This window comes from Felis catus, chromosome F1, assembly GCF_018350175.1.
Source record: "Felis catus isolate Fca126 chromosome F1, F.catus_Fca126_mat1.0, whole genome shotgun sequence".
Lineage (NCBI taxonomy): Eukaryota > Metazoa > Chordata > Mammalia > Carnivora > Felidae > Felis > Felis catus.
The window spans coordinates 68157455-68179660 of record NC_058384.1 but is presented as its reverse complement, the minus strand read 5'-3'; the positions used below and the strand labels follow the sequence as shown (position 1 = coordinate 68179660).

The window sequence follows — 22206 nt, the reverse complement described above, 5'->3', positions numbered from 1 at the left end:
TCCTCGTGGTGTCATGGGCCGGAAGCACTTAGCACAGCGCTGGCACGCGGCGGGTCCCGGGCAAATGCCCCTTCCTTCTCTGCTCGGTGCATCCCTCTCCCGTGAGGGTGTCCCACTGGCGGAGAGGGAGCGTGGACAGCAAGGAGCCCTCCACTACCTGCATCAGGAGCACGAAAGCGCTGAATGCGGGGAACACAGCCGCATCCAGTTCCTGAGGTTGCTCGGAGGGAACCTCCGGGAGGGAAAGGGCCAGGCCCGCGGCTTTCCACGGGAAGGCGCTCTGAGCAAAGGAGCCCTCGGCCATGGGGCCTGGGGGGCAGGGGGGGGGGCGACATCTGCGGCGCTCGCTTCCGCCTACAGGACCCCCAGCTGCCCGTCCCGGGGGAGGCGACATCAGACTAGCCCAAGGGGTGTCGCGAGCCCAACTCCAAGGCCAAGCTCAGCCAGGCTGGCCCTATTCTTGGCCGGGGGGGGGTGGGGGCGGGTTAGCCTCTCGCCTCTCCTCCAGTGGCCCAGCCTTGGCCATTTGGAAGCAGCTTAGCCGAGTGACACGCCAGAAGGGAGAAGAGACACATGCACCCACGTGGCATCCACGTGGCGGTCTGTCAGCTGCACCACAAAAGTGATGGTGGGGGGGCGGCGGAAGCCGGTGACTCAAAGCAGGTTCGGGATTATCTGCTGCTTCCAACCATCCACGTCCCTCATCACCATGGAGAACTGAGAGCTGGGTGTATCTGCCTCCCCCTCAGTGCTGGTGCTGGCATTAGAGGCGTGATTTGTACTTGGGGCAACGGTGGCTAAGGGACCCGGTCTCTGCGGGGAATTCTCTCCAGCGCCGAAATGTCATGAAATAGCTCTCTGCACCTGGTCCCTCCCCTCTTGGTCCCTTTAAAAATGGCTGGAAAGAGGAGCACCTGGGGAGCTCAGTGGGTTGAGCGTCCGACTTCGGCTCAGGTCATGATCTTGCAGTTCGTGGGTTCGAGCCCCGTGTCCAGCTCTGTGCTGACAGCTCGGAGCCCGGAGCTGCCTCGGATTCTGTGTCTCCCTCTCTCTCTGCCCCTCCCCCACTTGTGCTCTGTCTCTCTCTGCCTCTCAAAAATAAATAAATATTTAAAAATTCTTTTTAAAAGACATTTGGGGTGCCTGGGTGGCTCAGTCGGTTGAGCGTCCGACTCCGGCTCAGGTCATGATCTCACGATTCGTGGGTTCTAGCCCCACATCGGGCTCTGTGCTGACGGCTCAGAGCCTAGAGCCTGCTTCGGATTCTGTGTCTCCCTCTCTCTCTCCCCCTCCCCAACTCTCTCTCTCTCAAAAATAAATACACAAACTTAAAAAAAAAACAAACGCAAAACAAGGACATTTATTATCCCACACACTGAGGACTGGAGAGGTAAAATCGTTCTAGGGGCCATTAATCTGGTGGCATGTGTCCCCATGAACAGAGGTTGTTTCTGACTTTCTGCCCTACTGTCTTCAGCATGTTGGCTACTTCCTCATGATCACAAGATGGCTGCAGTGCCTCCAGGCATCCCATCACCACCCTTCAAAGTCTAGAAACAGTAAAGAGACACACCAGTCTTGGATCTTCTTTTAATAGAGGAAAACCGTCCCAGAAAACTGTCGTCCATGTCTCACTAGTCAAAAACAGGTTACATGCTCAGAGCTAACCCAATCACCCACCGAGGCAGGTGGGGGCCACGTTGGCTAGACTGCGGCCCGTCTTCCTCTGAAGCAGATGCTGACGGGTTGAGCACTGAATCAAGGAATCAGAGATTCAAGGAGGAAGCGAGCCCAGCACTGCGTCCACCAGACCAGCCGGAGGCCCAGATGCACTCACCATAAGGATTCTCCCCCACCAGGACAGCTCCCCAGTGTAGACGGCGAGGACCGTGCCGGCCCAGTGTCCTTGTGACTCAGAGAAGAAGGGGTGAGACGCTGGCTCGCACCGAAATGAGAACCACCAGCCTTACTGTGAGCTCGCTTATCTAGAAGACACGCGTCCACCTTCCTTAGAGAGATCTGGGGAAGGGATCCTATTAAAGATGTGGCCTCCACGCACCCGGGAAGCAAAGCCTCTGGCGAAGGCCAGCGGGCCGCGCAGGTGATGGGCGCCGCTGCGCGGTGCCCGGGTCTTTAATTTCCTGCAGGAAACCTGACGGCTCCCTGTCTGGAGATGTGTCCGCTCACGCAGGAGCGGGGAGCCGGAGTGGAAGAGCCCTTCACACTTTCACGTCACGGATTCAGGCTCCTTGAAGAGACGCCTGTCCAGAGACGCGCCCGCGGCTCCGCCCCCTCCGAGCACCCTCATGGGCAAGTTGGGGCTCGCTCTTTGGAACCAAGTAAGGGGGTGACCCAGAGCCAGGCAGGCGACAAGGAGGGAGGAGAGAGGTGTGCAGAGCTGGGGGACAGAGCAACCCCGGGAGGGCCCGCCAGCGGCTCGAAGGCCGAGGGGACAGCCGCACAGAGGGGACAGGTGGAGGGAAGGGAGGCCGCGGCAGAGGACAGAGGACAGAGGACAGAAGAAGGAGAGCCCGAGGGGAAAGGCCTCGAGGGCTCGGCACACAGCCCCCTGGCCACCACTTTCTCAGGGACTCTTGTCAACACCGACACTTGCCGTGGGAATTTCCAGCGGTGGGTCACCTTCTTGCGGCCGAGGACAGAGATCCAGGGGGTCACGCCCCGTCTTTCCGGCCGGGCAGGACCCAGATGTTTCCAGACCCGGGACCAGGCGGTACTGAGAGGCCGAGCGGTCATTTTCCAAAGAGGCCTGGGACACACAGGAGTCTTGGTTAAAGGGAGGGGAGACACAGCCAGGACCCCCGGGGTCGTGATGCCGTGTGTGCTCAGACCTTCGACCCTTGTCCTCCTGAGCCCCGCGGCTGGGAGGACCGCAGTCTGCAGTCCACACACCCCGTCGTCCCTCACAGCGCACGTGGGCATCTCCAAAAGTAATCCCCAACGTGGCATAAGCTGTCTCCCTCGATAGGCTGCTAGAGAACTCTTCTTCATCCCTCAAGGCCCTGTTCAAACGAGCCTCCTCCGTGAGACCCTCCCTGATCCCCACAGCCCCAAACAGGGTCAGCCGTGACCTCTGCCATGAGCCTCCGACACTGTAGGGACTCCCAGCGGGAGTGGCTTGTCCTTACGCGTCTGTGTGCCCGGCGTGGGGGACAACACCAGGAACAGACAGGGATGCCACACACTTGGGAACTAACGGATGAGCAAATAAAGAAGTCTGACTAGAGCGTGAGCTTCTCAGCTCACGCGGAATTAAATCAAATCCCAGAACTTTGAAGCCAACGGGGCTCGGTGTTCACCAAGCCCTTCTCACATCCCTGGAAATACTTTTCTAATCTATGCCAATCTGTACACATAGGAGGCTTTCAGTGTTTTTATTGACTTCTCAGGGGCGCCTGGGTGGCTCAGTCGGTTGAGTGGCCGACTTCAGCTCAGTTCGTGATCTCACAGTTTGTGGGTTCCAGCCTCACGTCGGGCTCTGTGCTGACAGCTTGGAGCCTGGAGCCTGCTTCGGATTCTGTGTCTCCCTCTCTCTGCCTCTCCCCTGCTTGCACTCTCTCTCTCCCTCTCTCTCTCTCTCTCTCTCTCTCAAAAATAAACATTAAAAAAAATTACTTCTCTGAATTCTCATAGGAATATTTGCTTGCTCATATAAAAATCTGGAAAGAACAGAAAACAATAAAGGAGAAAATGTATAACCCACCTACCTGAAGTATCGTTAACATTTAGCAAACTGCAGTCTTTTCTGTGCATTGTGCTTTCCCTGCACAGCTGAGACCGTAGGTTTCAGCGCAATTGTAATGAGTGTGTACCTGATACTTTCTGTCTTGCTGATTTCATTAAAGGAAGCCACGCAGATACATTAAATTTCATCCCACTGACACACCACCACCAACCCCACCCGCCTGGCATCTTCGTTAGGTGGCGCCGCGCTCCCCGTCTGGCTCCAGGCTGTGCTCAGCCGCTCACGAGTCTCAGGCACTTGTCAGGTCCTGCTGTTCCCGGCGCCACTGCCTTGAACCTCCGGGAGGAAGGTGTGTGTGTCTGGGCAGCACCAGACGTGGGCTCCGGAAGGGCCTCCTCTTGGCCAGCTCGGGTGCAGGGGACGCTATGTGCGCTGGGGCCCGCGAGCTGACCCTAAAGGCAGCACCCCTGGTGTCCCGACGCGCAGGAGGTGAGCTCAAGGGGCAGGACCCGCCTGTCTTCTTGCCATGACCCACCCAAAGCCTCCACAGAGCCCAGCACATGGTGGGTGAGTGAATGAGTGAGTGTGTGAATGAGTGAATGAATGAATGAATGAGTGAGTGAATGAATGAGTGAATGAATGAGTGAATGAGTGAATGAATGAGTGAATGAGTGAATGAACGAGTCAATGAATGAGTGAATGAATGAGTCAATGAGCGAGTGAATGAATGAGTCAATGAGTGAGTGAATGAATGAGTGAATGAGTGAATGAGGGAATGAATGAGGGAATGAATGAGGGAATGAATGAGTGAATGAATGAGTGAATGAGTGAGTGACTGAATGAGTGAATGAATGAGTGAATGAATGAGTCAATGAGTCAATGAGTGAATGAATGAGTGAATGAATGAGTGAATGAGTGAGTGACTGAATGAGTGAATGAATGAGTGAATGAATGAGTCAATGAGTCAGTGAGTGAATGAATGAGTGAATGAATGAGTGAATGAATGAGTGACTGAGCGGTGCCCCGCTGGGGGGTGGGTGAGCTGTGCCTTCCACGTGTCACACCCCAGGATGGCAAACACAGAACCCCAAGCCTCTGGGGAAGTCTGGGAACATAATGTGGCAGTGGCAGGACAGTGTTCCACATGCCTGGGCCAGAGAGTGGCGGGGCGGCCAGACCACGGCCCCAGCTGAGCCTCGAACACTAAGGAAGCGCGAGGCCCCCGTCTCCCACCCCCTCCCTCTCTCACACCTACACACTCACTGCTACGCACCTGTGCCTCTCCGATGGCATCCGGGGGAACCAGCTGGACAGGAAGCCTGCCAGGTGAGGAAGGTCATAGTGGGGCTCTCCTGTGGTCACCCGAGGAGCGGCTCTTATGTGACGGCCGCTCGGCGGACAAAGTGGGTCAGCAAGCCCGAGGGCATCTGTCCAGTGGGTCACTCGCCAGGCCCTACACCTGAGAGCCAGGGGTGAACAACGTGTGTCCCTCCTTGCGGCGCCCACCTCTCTGTCCCCCACACCACCACCCCCCCAGAGCCCCAGCACCTCACATGGCAGGTGTGCCCCCGGTCCTGGTGACCCAGCCTCGTGACAGCTCCCAACATGGCCCTCCCTCCGTCCCTGCCCCTCTGCCCCAAGTCACATCCCTCACACCTAACTGGCCCCACCGCCGTCCCCCCGCCCTCAAACCCACCTTCGCAGGGCAGCACAGAAATCGCTGGAAAACGCAAATCTGACCGTGTCGCCCCTTCCTCTGCTTCAGACCCTGGAAAGGCTTCCCGGAGCTGCCGGATAAAAGCCAAGTCCTCGCGGGTGGCCCCCCGCGGCCTGGCTCTCTTCCGTGCTGCGCCCTTCCCACCCCACCTGCCACACACGCTCTCCCAGCCCCTGGAGAGCCCAACCGCTCACCACCCAGGGCTCCTCTGCTTGGAACGCTGGCAACGTCCCCCCCCCCCCCACCTTCTTCATCTGCCTGCCAGGCCCTCCCTCCGCAGCACTCCCAGGCGACCACCACCTCCTCCGGGAAGCCGTCCCTAACTCCTCAGGCTACTCCGTTAACACCCTGCACCTGTCCATCAGGGTGTCCGTGGTAATCAGTGTGCGCTTATCACTGGCGCCCCCCAGCCTGACACCCACTGAAACAGAAGCCCCAAGGAGTGGGCACCTGTTACCCTAGGGCCTGGAGCACAGAAGTGCCACAAGACATTGTTAAGTGACAAATACAGTGCGGGGCCAGGGGCTGTGACAGTGGGGAGAGCCACGTGTGTCAACCCAGGAGAGTGGGCGGGGCTGAGGGCATCTCCCTGTATAATGAGGGGAAGGGCTGGGCGCCTCCCTGGAGAGAGGGCGGAGCTGGGGAGAGTGGGCGGGGCGGGGGCGTCTCTCAGCACAGTGGGCGGGGCCGGGAGTGTCCTCGGAGAGTGGGCGGGGCGGGGCCGGCTCCCCGGGGGAGTGGGCGGGGCTGGGAGGTCTCCCTGGAGAGCGGGCGGGGCTGGGTCCTTTCCCAGGGTCTGTAACGCTTGAGATGAGTTCTGATGGATGAGGATCCGTGAGCCAGCTGGGGAGCAGAAGCCAGGGTACTCTCACTTCCGGCTGAGAGCAAGCTTCCAGTCCCGCTGGGGAGAGTGGGGATAATCCCACATGGCCTGTGCTCAGTGAGTTTGAGAGCACTCCTTAAGACAGGTGCCAGAGAGTAAGTAGGAGGCAGGTGCGAAGGGCCTTACAAGCAGGACAAGTAGTTAGAAGAGGGAGCATGAAAGGATTTATGCAGGGGGTGCCCCTGCTCTGGCTGCAGAAAGCGGGCATAGGACCGAGGCTGGGGACAGGAAGGCCAGTGTGGAGGCCACTGCAGCCATCCGGGGGGTGGGGCCTGTACTCCGCCCGGGAGGAGAGAAAGAGCAGAATTGGAGAGTCATCAGACAGGACAGGGCTTGGTGACAGGAGGGATATGGGGTTAGGAGAGAAAGGATCATCCCCAAATCCTGCCCTGAGCAGCTCTAGAAGGTGCATTCCCCGAGACCCAGATCGCAGGAGAAAGAAGGGGCCGGAGGTGCTGACACAGCACTTTTCCGGGGCTGGGACAAACCGTGCACAGGCCAGACAGGCCTGGAGCTCAGGACAGACGCCAACAGGGCTGTGGTTCAGTTCAGGAAGGATACGTCGAGCTCCTGGGACGAAAGGCCAGTGCTCACAAGTGTGAGCACCACAGAGCTGTGGGAGTGGGGTGCACCGCTCCCAGAGGGACCCCAGACACGGCCTGGGATCCCCGGCAAGTGCCGGGGAGCTGGCGGTGCAAGGTGGGGAGAGGCGCACGAAGGGCAGGTCGCCGGAGCCCCCAGTGTCCGTCTGGCGACTCCTGACACTCGGAAGTTGCGTGTAGCCCCTGGAGGGGGTGATCAAAACTCTGACACGGTCAGATGTCTGGCCACGTTGGGAGACAGTCAGACAGAGGGTAACAGACCCCACCAGCCACGGCCCCCCTACTTCCTCGTAACAGAACCCAAGGTTTGCTCAGTCCTTCACCTCCCACAGGGCCAAATGTCTCAGAGAAGGGGGCTACACCTGTGGGCCCAGGGGTTGAGTCACAGCTGGTCGGAGGCCACTGCGGTGACCCCAGTGCCCTTCACGGGCCAAGGACGCCCCTGGAATGAGAAGAGGTGGGCAGGAAAAGAGGGGCAGGATTAGGATGAAGTGGACATAGAAGTAAGGACGTGCTTTCAACAGCACCGTCCACACCGCTAGCCCACAAGAGGCACCACGCAGACTAAACCCAGAACTACAAAATGAGTCTCGCTCACTTTGGAAGAATTTAAGCCACATAAAAATATTCCCTGACCGAAAGGAACCTCAATCAGAAATCAGCAACAGGAAGATCGCAGAAGCCTCCAACACTTAGAGGCTAAATACCACACTTCCAAATAACCCACGGGCCACACAGGAGATGGGGAGAGACGGAGAATATTTTGAACAAAAAGAAAACACAACAAATTGGAATTTGCTGCAAAAGCGGTACTTGGGGAGCTGATAGGCTGTAAGGCTACAGGGATCAAACGCCTGCATCAGAGAAGAGAGGAGGCCCTGAGTGAACGACTTCGGCTCTTACATTAAGAAATTAGGAAAAAGAAGAGAAAACAACCCTAAGTAAACGAAAGAAAGGAGTATCAGGGTTGGAAATCACTGAAATAGAGAACATAAAAGCATTAGAAAAAATCCATCCAACCAAAAGCTGGATCTTTGAGAAATTAAAAAAAAATGGGGGCGTCTGGGTGGCTCAGCTGGTTAAGTGTCTGACTTCAGCTCAGGTCATGGTCTCACAGTTTGTGAGTTTGAGCCCCACATTGGACTCTGCGCTGACAGCTCGGAGCCTGGAGCCTGCTTCGGATTCTGTGTCTCCCTCTCTCTGCCCCTCCCCTGCTCATGCTCTCTCTGTCTCTCAAAAATAATAAACAAATGTTTTTTAAAAAGTTATTAAAAAATAAACATTTTTTTTAATTTTTTTTTTCAACGTTTATTTATTTTTGGGACAGAGAGAGACAGAGCATGAACGGGGGAGGGGCAGAGAGAGAGGGAGACACAGAATCGGAAACAGGCTCCAGGCTCTGAGCCATCAGCCCAGAGCCTGACGCGAGGCTCGAACTCACGGACCGCGAGATCGTGACCTGGCTGAAGTCGGAGGCTTAACCGACTGCGCCACCCAGGCGCCCCAAAAATAAACATTTTTTTTAAAAATTGATGACTCTGTAGCCAGACCAATCAGAAAAAAGAGAATAGTCGAAAATTTGTCAGTCTGAGGAATGAGAAGATAACATCCCTACAGATTCTCAGATGCCAATAGGATATTAGGAAGTATTGTAAATAACTCCATGCCAATTCGTCTGACAGCTCAGAGGAAATTTAAAGCCTGGTTTAGTGTGAAAGATGCAAACCACTGAAGTTCACACAAGAAAAAATAAATAATGTGAGTAATCCTATATCTAGCGAAAAACTGAATTTGTAGTTTAAAAACTTCCCACAAGGAAGCCCCAGACGGCTTCAGTGGTAAATCCTAAATAACAGAAGTTCTACACAAACTCATCCAGAAAACTGAAGGGAAGGAAATATTCCCAATTCATTCTATGAGACTAGAATTACCAAGATACCACAACAAAACAAAGACATTATAAGAAAATGTAGACCAAATTCCTCACAAACACAGGCACAAAAATTCTAAACCACAATTTAGCAAATTGAATCCAACAATATATAAAAAGGACAAAACACCACAATCATTGGGATTTAGCCAAGGAAAGCAAGGTTGGTTTAAGGCTTGAAAAATCAATGACTAGAACTCACATATTAACGAACTAAAAAAGAAAAATATATATGATATAATTTCAGAAAACGTATTTGATAACATTCAATACACATTCATGATGAAAACCCTTCAGAAAACTAGGAATAGAACAAACCACCTCAACCCGATACAGGGTACCTACAAAAAGCCTACAGCTAACAGCAGACTGAACGGTTAAATGCTGAGAGCTTCCCCCTGGGATGCAGAATCATTCGTGCCCACTCTCACGACCTATTCGACATGAAGTTCTGGCTAGTACCGTAAGACAAGAAAAAGAAATCGAAAGCATCCAGATTAAAAAGGAAGAAGCGAAACTGTCTTTATTCAGAGATGTCATGAATATCCAATAATCTATGGAGAAAATGTGGTTAAACTCTCCAACAAAGTTACTAGAACTGATGCGTGAGTTCAAAAGGTTTCAGGATAAACGCTCAACATAGAAAACTCTGTGGTATTTCTACATATTGGCCATCAACAACCAGAAATTGAAATGAACAAGGCCAATTACAGGAGCATCAAAACTATGACACAGGGATAGTTCTGATCAAGGACACGCACTGTCTGTGCCCTGAAAATCACAAAACGTGGCTGAGAAAAATTTGAGATGTAGGAAATGGCAGGACGCATAGCAGGGTCATGGGTCAGAGGCTCAAGATGGTTCAGAGGCCAACTTCCCGACTGACCCATAGGTTCAATGCGATCCCGATTAAAACCTCAGTGGGCTTTTTAACAGACATTTAGGAGTTTATTCTAAAGTTTATGTGGAAACGCAAAGGACCTAAAGAAGCCAAACAACTTTGAAAAAGAAAGTGGTGGGGCGCCTGGGTGGCTCAGTCGGTTAAGCGTCCGACTTCGGCTCAGGTCACGATCTCGCGGTCGGTGAGTTCGAGCCCCGCGTCGGGCTCTGGGCTGATGGCTCAGAGCCTGGAGCCTGCTTCCGATTCTGTGTCTCCCTCTCTCTCTGCCCCTCCCCTGTTCATGCTCTGTCTCTCTCTGTCTCAAAAATAAATAAAAAACATTAAAAAATTTTTAAAAAGAAAAAAAAAAAGAAAGTGGGAGGATGCACGCTGCCTGATTTCCAGAGTCATTACTGAGCTGAAATAATTGAGACAGTATGGAGCTGGGACAAAAATAGACACAAAGATCCGTGGAACAAAGCAGACCCCACACGGCCGTGGACTACTGGCTTTCGACAAGTGGGCAAAGGCCGTTCAGCAGAGGGGGAAGAGTCCTTCCGACAAATAACGCTGTAACAACTGGAAATCTATATGCAAAAAAATTAGCTTTGACCCTTACCTCACACCATGTACAGAAATTCACTTACAATGGACTGCAGATTTCCATGTAAAACGTCAAGGTATGAAAATGTCCAGAGGACAGCGTGGGAGAAAATCCTGGTGACCTTGGGTCGGGCTGGTCACCGGATCTATGCATTAGCGCAGGACCTCTGCGCAGCGCGCCCAGCGCCACGGGCCTGTGCGCCTCGTTGGCTGCACGCCTGGCAGCCGTCACCCCTTCTCCCCCAGAGCTCTCCCTCTGGGAGCCACGCCCCACCCCGTACTTCGTAGCAGCCACGTGTCTGGGTAGGACTGACCCCGTGCCAGTTCCCAGGTGGTCCCCACCTGGCACACACCATCCTTTGTATGACACAATGACTGATTCAGGCCCAGGAAGTGATGCCAACCTAAGCCAAGCAGCATATGGATTCCCTTGTCCGGATCAGCCCAGTCCAGCCACAGGGGACTTCTGCCCCGTGGCTGGGGCAGAAGACATTCTCTCTTGCAGCCCACACAGGAGCAGGATGAATGTGTCGTCCACAGGGTGGGGGCAGCCACCGTGCCCTGGGGAGAAGTCAGCCTGAGAAAGAAGCCAGCACCCAGAGAAGAGTGGAGTCTAGGGAGCTAATGGGAATCAGAGCCTGAGCCCTGATCAAACCATGCCTGAAGTTAGTCACTTCTGCAATTCTGTCATCTGAGATGATGAATCCTCTTTATTGCAGAAGTCTATTGGAATTCATTTTCCTTCATTACCTGCAACCAAAAGCATCCTCACTGATCCGGGAGCAAAGAAGAAGGCCATTAATGGCATCTGGTAACACGGCAGAGTGGGGGGCAGGGGGAGCGTCTTTCCAGAGAGGAGGTCCTTTAGCCTTGATCTATAAGATGAGTACGAGTTCACGAAGAACCAAGAAAGGTAAGAGTGATGGGGGCTGAGTCCGCCAGGCAGCCGGTCACCTCCAAGTGACCTTGAGGGCAGCCCGGCAGCCTCCTCTCCGTTCAGCCAGCCGGCACCGAGGGCCGCTGCCAGGCCAAGTGAGTGCAAAGAAGTCAGGAGAACCTGCCGGAGAAACCCCAGGGCGTGACAAAGGACACACCCAGCCGTGCCATCATTCAGAGTCTTCAATCTTGCAAGCTGCCTCCTGCCTGGGAGGGCCTGGAGACCAAGACCGGTGGGGCCTGGAATTTTCCCAGCCTGGGCACTCCTCACCCACAGCCCCGTGTGCCTTTGTCTCACAGCCAACAACCTCAACAACAAATCCACGTGTGATCATGACATCCCCAAGTAAGTACAATGAATCCTTTTTCCTTTTGAAAAACAATCCTCTCTCTCTTGGGCTGAAATCAAACCCCAGCCTTCCATGTGGCCTGTTAGCTTCCCGCTGATGAGTTCCAGCACATTATCTCATGTGAACTTCACAGCAGCCCTGGAATGGGGGCGGGCGGGCGGGGGAGGGGCGGGCATTACTGGCCCCAGGTAGCAGGAGGAGACCCGAAATGGCTTGCTCAAGGCAACAAGGCTAATATCTGCTGGAGGCGAGACTTGACTGAAGCTTTTGGGGCCAGTTCCTGGGCCCTGCACTGCCTCTCTCGTTACACAAATTCTCAGAAGATCATCTTCACTGCTTACCCAGTCTGCATGCAGACGGCAGCAAACCTCACCAGAACAGCAGAGTACTTCTGTCCTCCCAGAAATCTAGGAACCCCCCGGGACCACGTTGGGGCTCAGCTGCCAACGTGAGGCCTGGGGCAAGTCACGCGAGGGGTCTGAGCCTCAAATCCCTCCACGGGGAAGGGAGACCAGCCGCCCTGCTGGCAGTGGGGAGAATCAAGGGGAGTCTCTGTGCTCTTCCCACAGGCTGGCATTCACCTTGGGCCAGAGCCACCTGCAGAAACAGCCCCCAGCTGGCAGGGCGGCGCGGGAGCCAAGGGCTGCAGGGGACCCCGCTCGGCTTGGGGACCGTGGGAAAGCCGCTCCTGGCAGAAAGGGGTCAGGGGAAGGGCAACTTCCGACCTGCTCCCTGGGAACCGAACTCGCACTCGGGTTCCACCCCAGTCACCCGGCCCCGCAGCCGCTCCCTTTCCCACGCCGAAATCCCGCCTGCAACCGCCCCTGCCTGCTGCCCGCCCCACCGGAACCACAGAGCCAGGAGGCCACGGACAGACGGCGGCTCCCGTCCAGCCCTGCCCAGTGCCCCCCCCTTCCCCCCCACCCCGCCCCGTCTCCTGCCCGCCCAGGGCCAGGGAGGCTCCGCTGTATCCCACAAGCGTGCCTCCCCTCTCCTCCTTCCGTCCCAGACCCCTTGCCTTCCACCTCCTATGCCCTGCAGAGGGAGAGAAGGAGGGGGGCGCCCCGCCGAGGGAGAGAAGGAGCAGGGAGGGAAGGGGGGTGGACGCCCCTCCAACGGACAGAAGGAGGAGGGGAATGCCCCACCACGGGAGAGGAGGAGCAGCCTTCGGCAGCAGAAAAGCTGGCCTGGCAGAAGGGCAGAGGCTCCCCGCTGAATAAACGTCTGGGGACGGTTGCAAATCAGCCTCAGGTGGCTCCCTGAGAGGAAGTGTCCCCCGTCATCCCTCCCTCGCCCCCCCAGCACCCCATGCCAGCACCACCACACCAAGGATCTGCTTCTTGCGTCCTGGGGAGACCTGGATGGAATCTGGCAGGAACCCGTCCGGCCCTTGGTGCCCCCCCCACCACCACCACCCAGGAGGACGCGGGGTGTCCCTGCTCCGGTCCCGAGTCGGATCCCACCCTCCTCCCTCCTAAGACCAGGCTCCGGCCCCTGTCCTCTGCTGCATCATCAATGTCTCCTTTTCCACCCGAGCCGCCAGCGTGGTGCCCACCGACCTTCCCCTCCTTGAATGCGGTTATTCTCTTGCTTTGGGTCTCGATTTGCATCTACTAAGCCTCCGGCTTTAGAAGCACCGCTTCCTTGGTTTCATCTTTCAGCGTCATCGTCATCGAGGACCTCGGGGCTCTGTCCCAGGGCCCTCCTCCTCTCTGGACGCTCCCTGGGGGGGGGGGGGGGGACCGCTTTCTGTCCCCGGGGTTGGAAACTGCATCTATGTGCTTCTGGCTCCCAAATGTAGACCTCCGGGTCTCCTGCCCGGGTCTCCTGGGGTTCCAGACGCCGTTCCCAACCGCCTACCGGGCGGCCCCCTGTGGGTGTTTGATGAGCCTCTCAAACCTTGTCTTGGGCAGAACAGACTCCTGTCGCCCTACCCCTAAATCCATTCCTCCCTCCGTGTCCCCTCCTCAGCAAATCACATCACCTCGTGTGCTACCTCGTTACAAAGTCCGTCCGCTCCCCTCCCCCCGCACAGCTGCGCTCCTGCCCGAGGCGCCTCGGTCCCTGGTCCCTCCGGACGGTCTCCCTGCTTGGCTCTTGCCCTGCTACCTGTTCCCTCCCCAGCGAGGGTGACCTTCCAAAAACCACTCGGGTCACATCGCTGCCCTGATGAAAACCTTCCAACGGCTTCTCTTCACACTTAAAATTCAAACCTCTTGCCCTAGCTCGAAAACCTGTACCCGGCCAGGCCCCCCCCAGGCCTCGCCCCCCGCTCTGCCCAGCGCCCGCCCCGGCTGCCTTCCCTCCTGCCTTCCGGCCTCCGCACACGCTGCCCCCGACTCCCGACCTTGTTTTCCCCGGAAATTATTTTCTCGGCCAGCCCCCCTCCCCCAGCCGTCACACCCGTATCGGCGCTCAGGACGGCAGCCACGGCTGCCTGGCGTTTGCTTCTTCGTGCGTTTGATGTCCGCATCCCCTGACGGAGAAGGAGCCCCACGGCGGCGGGAACCTCACCGTCTTCGTTCAGCGCTGTGCTTGAACGGGGCGCTTACTGAACAGCCACCGACTGTTTGTTGACTGGATTAATTTTTTCAAAAAAAATTTTTTATGTTTATTTTTGAGAGAGACACAGCACAAGCAGGGGAGGGGGCGAGAGAGAGGGAGACACAGAATCCCAAGCAAGGCGCCAGGCTCTCAGCACAGAGCCTGACTCGGGGCTCGAACCCACGAACTGTGAGATCATGACCTGAGCCGAAGTCGGACGCTCAACCAACTGAGTCCCGGGGCGCCCCTTGAACGAACGGGTTTGTTGAGCTGGCAAGGTCACAGCTAGACCTTGGTACTGGATACATTAATGCGCAAAAGGAGAGAGGCTGGGTATGGAGGGACCGCCAGAGACAAGAGCCAAGGCCAGCAAGGACGACGCAGGCCAGCCACACCGGGAGGGTGGGACCAGCATCCTCATGACCGGCCCGTGGCAGCACAGAGCTGTCCCTCTTCCAGAAGGGAATTCGCTCTCTGTTTAAAATAGGCAGCGGTCGTGTCTTCCGACCCAGCACTTCCCCTTCTGGGGGTTTATCCTGTAGAAAAACTCCCACAAATGTGCGCAGAGACATTCGCTGTTGGCAAAACAGAAACCCGGACCCCCCAGATGTCCAGAGTAGGGACCGACCGCATGGCCACGGCAGAGCCGCACGGCAGACCACGTGCAGGAGAACAAGGCAGATTTACCTGCATTTTCACGGGAAGATGTCCATGCGTTTCAATGACAGAAAACAAGTTACAAGATGAGCGGTACGTACAATTCTACCCTAGTTTTGTTTTTGAAAAGAAATGATAGCGTGCTCGCATGTGCATAAAATTTGGGAGAGCAGACACTCACTTGCGAATAGTGGTTATCTGGGGGACTCGGCACGGGGCGCTCTGCCCTCCGCGCTTGGTACTCCCGCGTTTGGGTGTGCATATCTGTGCGCCGCTTTTCGCGTTCAGAAAACACAAACGGGAGGTCACGACTGGCAGGCAGGTGGTCCAGGCCTGTGGCAAAGGGAGGGACACACGTGAGTCCGCAGCCAAGGAGGCGGGGTCCACAGAAGCTGTGCCACGAAATTTAAACCTGGACGTGGCGGCCTCGTGACCACCCTGTTCATGCCTCACCAGACTGGAACCACAAATCAAAGTCGCACTTCACGTAAGTTCCGCAAATAACCCGCTTCTCCACGGGCGACGCCCGCCATTCTGGCCCCACCCTCTCCTGACCACTCAGCCCTCGTTCCCCGGGCACAGCGGGGCCCAGGCCGCAGGTGCCACCCTCACACCGGGCCCTGCGCTCACCCGTGCACACACGCGGGACCCACAGTTCCACTCCCAGATGTGTCCCCAAGAGAACAGAACACCTCCATCCACACGGACACTTGTGCACGAATGCTCACCACGGCCAAGACGTGGAAGCAACCCAAGTGTCCGTGGACGACAGATACACAGCGCGTGGAGCCTGATGCGGCCAGCAGTGAAGAGGTGGCCCGTGCTTCAGCGCGCACAGACTGAGACACCGCCCGGTGAAAGCTGCCGGTCACGCCAGGCCACATAGCGTGCGATTCCATTTATACTAAACTCCGAGACAGACACGTCCAGAGACAGAAGGTGGGAACTTGGGGGAGGGAGAACGGGAAGCGAACGGGTACCGAATTCCTCGCGAGGGTGAAAAACCCCGAAATCGGTGGTCATGGCTGCACAACCCTGTGCTACGTAAAATCCACAGAACCACGCGCTTTCCACGGGTGCGCTGTACTGTGCGAGAGCACCCGTGCGTGGGCCGGCGCGACAGCCGCAGACACGGGGCACCCTCGGCCTCGGCAGCCGCGCCGCGGGACTCCAGCCCCGGCGTCCCCTCCGGGACTGGCGTCTCGGCGCCTCCTGCCCCGCCAGCTGTAGCAGGAGCTGCGTCCAGCACGGGACCGGCTTCCACGGGGACAGCAGGGAACAAGACGGGGGACGGAGTCCTCCCTCCGGTCCCCATCAGGCGCCCCCGGCGCTCAGCGTCCCGCCCCTGGCCCATCTCAGTCCACCCGAGTGCCCGCCACGGCTGCGCGTGTGCTCGACAACGCTTTCCAGCCTCAGTCGTCCCTGGCGCCCTGAAACGTGTGAAATACAGAGGCCCGCGTGGACAGGCGTAAAGCTGGAGGCCGAGGCTTCACGTTGGCCACCAGACGCGCCCTGAATGCTAGAGGTGGGAGACACTCTCGTTCTTATAAATCGTCTCAGAAGATTTACGTTGTCATAAAACTCAAGTCATCAACTGTATTTAAAAATGCTGCTTTGGGGCGCCTGGGTGGCGCAGTCGGTTAAGCGTCCGACTTCAGCCAGGTCACGATCTCGCGGTTCGGGAGTTCGAGCCCCGCGTCAGGCTCTGGGCTGATGGCTCGGAGCCTGGAGCCTGCTTCCGATTCTGTGTCTCCCTCTCTCTCTGCCCCTCCCCCATTCATGCTCTGTCTCTCTCTGTCCCAAAAATAAATAAACGTTGAAAAAAAAATTTTTTTTTAAATAAAAATGCTGCTTTAAGTTCTCCACATAGATTCACTTAAACTAGTATTTTGCCTTTTATTTTAATAGATAACCATTTTAGAAGAAAAGGAACTGCTTCGAAAATCTATGGAAATTAATTTTAATCTTTTAATGCTTACATTTACTTCAATTTATATTATAATAAAAAAATTCAAATTCTGTACCTTTTTAAAAGTGTTCTTTGTATTTTTATCTTTTTTTTTATGTTTAGTTATTTTTGAGAGAGAAAGAGAGATAGAGTGTGAACAGGGGAGGGGCAGAGAGGGAGACACAGAACCCAAAGCAGGCTCCAGGCTCCGAGCTGCCGGCCCAGAGCCCGACGCGGGGCTCGAACCCATGAACCGTGAGATCCTGACCTGAGCCGAAGTCGGACGCTTAACCGACTGAGTCACCCAGGTGCCCTGCACTTTTACATTTCAGATCATTGCTATCAACAGCACACAAATTAGGCAAAATCTTGACCATATAAATATAATTTGTAAGTTTTTTTTTTTGCTAAACTAAGGCAAGAGAAACAAACACCGTGGAAAACTATGTCATCATTTATGCGTGGCATTTATCTTCGTCCGTCATCTCTGGCTCGAGACCGCACACCCAGACATGCATGAGCACGATTAAATTCCACCCGTTTTGAAATCTTGCCAACTTCGAGTTACGGATCTTCCAATTTTGCTGTTGTGGAAGTACACTTATCCAAGTAGGTTAGAATGTATTTTTTTGACAGTCTGCTAGCTACACATATTACCTTCGACGCTCAGACGCGTGGCTCCTGCCCCAGCCGCACTGACCTGCACCACACAGGCCACGGACCAGCCGGCTCCTGGCACAAGGCCACCCCGGAGCCACAGGCCGCCCCAACGCACGCCCGGCCAACCTGCAGGGGAGAAAGAGGTTCCCCGATACGCAGGCCAACCTGGAGCCTCCCATCCCAGGGTGACACCTCTTCCGAGAAACCACAGCCCCCCCCCCCACCGTCCCCACCGGAGGAGGCCCTCCTGAGGTCCCTCGGGTGATAACACATCTACTGTCTCCCGATTCCCCTGGAAGGCACCCGCGGCAGCTGCAGGGCCCCGGACCTCACGCTGCTTCCCGTCCAGTGAGGAGGCAGCCACACGGTCACACGGCCCGGCCACTACAGCCCTGTGGCCAGCGCCCTGGCCTCAGTGTCCCGCAGGTGAGGTGTGAGTGTGCCCGGGACGCCCGGGCAGCACCTTCACTGGCCTCGGGAGGCCGAACGGGAACACAGTCTGCACCCCAGAACGGACAGCAGTTAAATTCACAGATTTACCCCAGAACCGAGCATGCATCAGACGCAGACCTCTGGCCCAAGTGTCGGGGGGCTGGACCCCTGCAAGCGCCCATCACCCCGACACCCCTCTGTCCCGGGAGCAGCAGTGAACACCCTTCGGGCAACTTTCCCGGAACAAGGGATCTGCCTGTCCCCAGTGATGGAGTCACCGCCCCCAAAGACAAAAACTTGTGACTTTTCCTTGACAGTATTTCCCTTCTCGATTCATCACGTTTCCAAACACCAGTCTGAGACAGGCACCCGGCACATGCACCTACAGGCAGGAGCGGGTCTGCCGGCGAGGACGAGGCCAGTCGGGGGGAGCCTGTGGGACACCCGTGCAGAGAAGCAAGAACATTCAGAAGTCAGCCCCGTCACCTCAGGACACACTGGCCAGGGGACAGGGAGAGAGAGGACATAGGCCAGCAGAGGAGAGAGAGAACCGCCAGGATCAGAAGAGGGAGGAGGCACCACAGATAGGGCGGGGCCAGAGGCGGGAGACGGAGGAGGGAGGAGGGAGGAGGGAGGAGGGAGGAGGGAGGAGGGAGGGGGTGGTCGCAGGCTGATGCTGGCTGCATCCCTGGTGGGGGGCCCTCAGGAAGCGGCTTTGCAGAGAGGGGAGCAGAGGCCGAATTGCTAAGCGTTGAATTGCTAAGCGTTGAGGAGCGAAGGGGAGAGCCCAGGTGGCACCCGCAGGTCAAGCAGACACAGGGGAGGACGGACGACGGGGAATCGGGGAATCCGAGGGAGGCCAGGCCCGGATGGGGACACAGGGCAGAGGGAGCCGAGCGCAGGCAGGAACCGAGGGCAGGCCCTCTACCCCCACGCGTGGACTGTTTTCTGAGCTGGTGGGGTTCAATCCCACTGATGTCACCACAGTGAGGCCCACGGAGAAAGACTGACAGGAGGACAGCAGGTGTGAACCTACCCCGACGTACACCTGCCCCGAGCTTGCGCATCCGGGACATGCTGAGTGCAGACCTCAAACACCCGCCGGTTTTCAACTAGAAAACCACGGGCGGTCCATGCGGGGAGGGTTCTGGTCCCAAGGTGTGCAGAGAAGCCGCTCTGGGCCTGGGGCCGCCGAAGGGCGCCCCTGAGCCTGCTCCAGGGCAGACTCTGCCTGGCCACCCACGTCCTCCTCGTTCAGGGTGGGCCTCCTGCAGCCCCTCAGGGGGCCCGTGCTTAGGGCCCACTGCCAGAGGAGGGGTGCAGAAACTTCTGGGAGGGCCCGAGGACACCAGACGACCTGCTGGGAGGCCTGGGAAAGTCTGGGCCAGCCAGACATGCTGAGGGGGAACGAAGGAGGAGGGTCAGCATGGGGAGCCCCGGGGAAGCGGGTGGGGAGTCAGCACCACACAGGCTCAGCATCAGCCCTCTGCCCTTGGTTCACACGCCCGTTTCCAGATTGCTGTTTCCCTTTATTTCTTTTGTCTTCTTTCTAAATGTTTATTTATTTTGAGACAGAGACAGAGAACGAGGAGGGGAGAGAGGGAGACAGAGAGAGGAAGGGAGAGAGAAGGAGAGAGAGAATCCCAAGCGGACTCTGAGCAGTCAGCACAGAGCCCGACTGAACCATGAGATCACGACCTAAGCCGAAACCGAGAGTCAGACGCTTAACCGACTGAGCCACCCAGGGGCCCCATCCTTTAGTTCTTAGTAAGAACTCATTTCCCAAAAATGCCAGTTTTCCACGTGTGCCAGCGGGCCGGATGGGGGAACCGAGGTTCCGCTCCAGGCCCAGACCTGCTCTGGGGCAAGGTGGGCCAGGAGGTCACGGCCCTGTGCTCCTGCACGAGCACCACGCCCTGGAACATGCCTGACCCCAGGAGCCGGGTCCCCGACGCTACCAGCCAAGGCCACGGCTCAGAAGGGGCCCGACTGGGGCAGGTTGCCACAGGGAGTCCAACCTGACCACACAGCACACTCGACAAAGTCCCTTCACCTCTCTGTCCCCCGTGTCTTCAGTCTTAACAAGGGAACGGGAGCCATCGGTGCGAAAGCACGCGGGGATCGCCAGCCCGGCCCGGCTTGGCCACCACACGGTGGCATTTGTCGCACACGTCTGGGTGTGCCGGCCCAGCGCCCCACCCGGGGCCCGCAGTCGTCTTCAGGGCCAGCCCGAGGGACCCGGCCGCCGCTGGTGCGGGCTGGGTGCGCCTGGAAACTCACCGGAGCCGTCACGGCACGGGGACGTCGCTGGGGAAGCGTCCACTGGCGGATGCCTTCAGCGCCCCCGAGGAACGGCACTGAGGTGAGTCTGCACCCGTGTCTCTGGTCCTTGTCCCCCAGTGCGCCAGGACCGTCCCCTTCCGGGAAGTGGCCCTGTGGCCTCCTCGCCCGGATGCAGCTTCAGTTACCAGAGCGAGACACGCCGGGCGGCCCTGGCCTCCCCGGGAAGCAGGAACCGGGCCGAGCTCCCGAGGGCTCGGCTGGGCGTTCTCTGCCGCCCCGTGGGAGAGGTCTTGCGCTCGCTCAGGGACACGGAGGGCAGGGGACGCGCCCGGAGGGAGCTCAGGAGCCCCGGGGCCCGGTCACCGCCAGGTGCTCCAGGACCTGAGCAAACCAGCCCCCTCACCGCACCTCAGTTTCCTCGCGTGCAAGCACGGCATCTGGAAGTCGGGGCCGTTACACGTGCGTCCCGCGACATCACGCATCCAGGCAGCCCCTGCTCCCTGACACAGCCCCCCCCCCCAGCCCCGGAACTGGAAGCCGTCACGACAAAGCCAGTCAGCAGGCAGCAGGGCCCACGTCCCTGTCACCTGGGGCGCCCGCCCCCGCCGCCCTCAGCCAGGGCTCCTGAGGAGCGCAGCTTGGTCCGGACGCTCTCTGGACCCCCTGGAAGAAAACGGTTAAAAACCCAGGTGCACAGAGGGGCTCAGCACCCCACCCGGCTGCCGGACGAGGGGGTCCTGGCTCAGGTCACGCTAAGGCCACACCCGGGCAGCCGCTCATCTGCACGCCGGACCGCACGGGCACTTGATGGCTGAGACGCCCGAACGTCCTCGTCGTTCCTCAGGAATGCTTTACGGGAACCGTGAGCACCGGCATTTCAGGTGTCCGCCGCGCCTTGGAGCATGCCAGAACGTGAATTCCAAAAATAAAGGGGAAAAAAAAATCCAAAAGCATCTAGACAGGGAGAGGAGGCTACCTTCAGAGGGACGAAACGCAGAGCGGCCTCAGGCTCAGCAACATCAAAGGGCAGCAGACGGCAGAACCAGGCCACGGGGCCACGTCCACGTGTAGACGCCACAGAATGGCACCGCCTCGTTCACAGGGGCTCCGAAGACAGACGCACCACTTTCGAAAAAAATCCTTTGAGGGGAGCCTGGGGGGCTCGGCTGGTCAAGCTTCTGACTCGACTTCGGCTCAGATCGTGAGCTCGGGGTCCGTGAGTCCGAGCCCCGCGTCAGGCTCGGCATTGACGGCTCAGAGTCAGCTTGGGATTCTGTCTCTCCCTCTCTCTCTGCCCCTCCCCCGCTTGCTCACGTACGTGCTCTCTCTCCCTCTCTCTCAAAATAATTTAATAATTTAAAAACACTTAAAAAAAAGAAAAAGATATCCGAAGGCACATCAACCGTCTGGAGAGGAATTAAAATACCAAATTTTTAAACGGGTCAGTTGAGCCGTCACGAAAGGCCCAAAGTGAGCGGTAAACCCGTGAAGTCTTCAAAATAAATTCTCGTTATAAACGCGTTTTAGAATGGGCTGTTAACCGCCTGTGTGGATCTCTCGACCAGGCGGCTGTAATCTGCGGCGGAAGAAGCAGAAGCCACAGGGGCTCCGGGGGGGCAGGGGGCGGGGGGCAGGGGGCGGGGGGCAGGGGGCAGGGGGCAGGGGGCAGGCACACGGCTCCACTCACGTGCGGAATCCAGACGACAACACACAGAAGGCGGAGACCGACCCGTGAACGCAGACAACAGGCTGGCGGCCGCAGGGGGGCGGGGGTGGGGGGCGCCCGCCGGGGGACGGGTGAGTCAGGCCAGGGGCACTGCAATGACCTACACGCTGGTCACGTTGCTGCACTGGACACCCGAAGCTGCTGCAACGCTGTGCTCCAACTATACTTTGGTAAAGTAATTCTTTCAAGTTTATTTTGAGAGAGACAGAGACAGCACGAGCGGGGCCGGGGCAGAGAGGGGGAAAGAGCGGATCCCAAGCAGGCTCCACACCGGCAGCGCAGAGCCCAGGCGCGGGGCTCGATCTCGCGGACCATGAGACCACGACCCGAGCCGAGATCGAGAGTCGGACAC

At 57.4% G+C, this 22206-nt stretch overlaps 1 long non-coding RNA gene across 3 annotated transcripts; it reads right to left on the bottom strand.

Moving 5' to 3' along the window:
* Nucleotides 1–1576: 1576 nt before the first annotated feature.
* Nucleotides 1577–21385, bottom strand: LOC102902166. 3 transcript variants are annotated; one of them, XR_002739200.2, is made up of 5 exons: nucleotides 17411–21385; nucleotides 14987–15138; nucleotides 5400–5490; nucleotides 4977–5162; nucleotides 1577–2767 (listed from the first exon to the last, which is right to left on the bottom strand). It is a non-coding gene; the product is annotated as an uncharacterized LOC102902166 (long non-coding RNA). The 3 variants fall into 3 exon arrangements; XR_006592013.1 differs by lacking the exons at nucleotides 1577–2767; nucleotides 4977–5162; nucleotides 5400–5490 and having other exon boundaries at nucleotides 11011–15138; nucleotides 17411–21022; nucleotides 21105–21385; XR_006592012.1 differs by lacking the exons at nucleotides 1577–2767; nucleotides 4977–5162; nucleotides 5400–5490 and having other exon boundaries at nucleotides 11011–15138.
* Nucleotides 21386–22206: the final 821 nt, after the last annotated feature.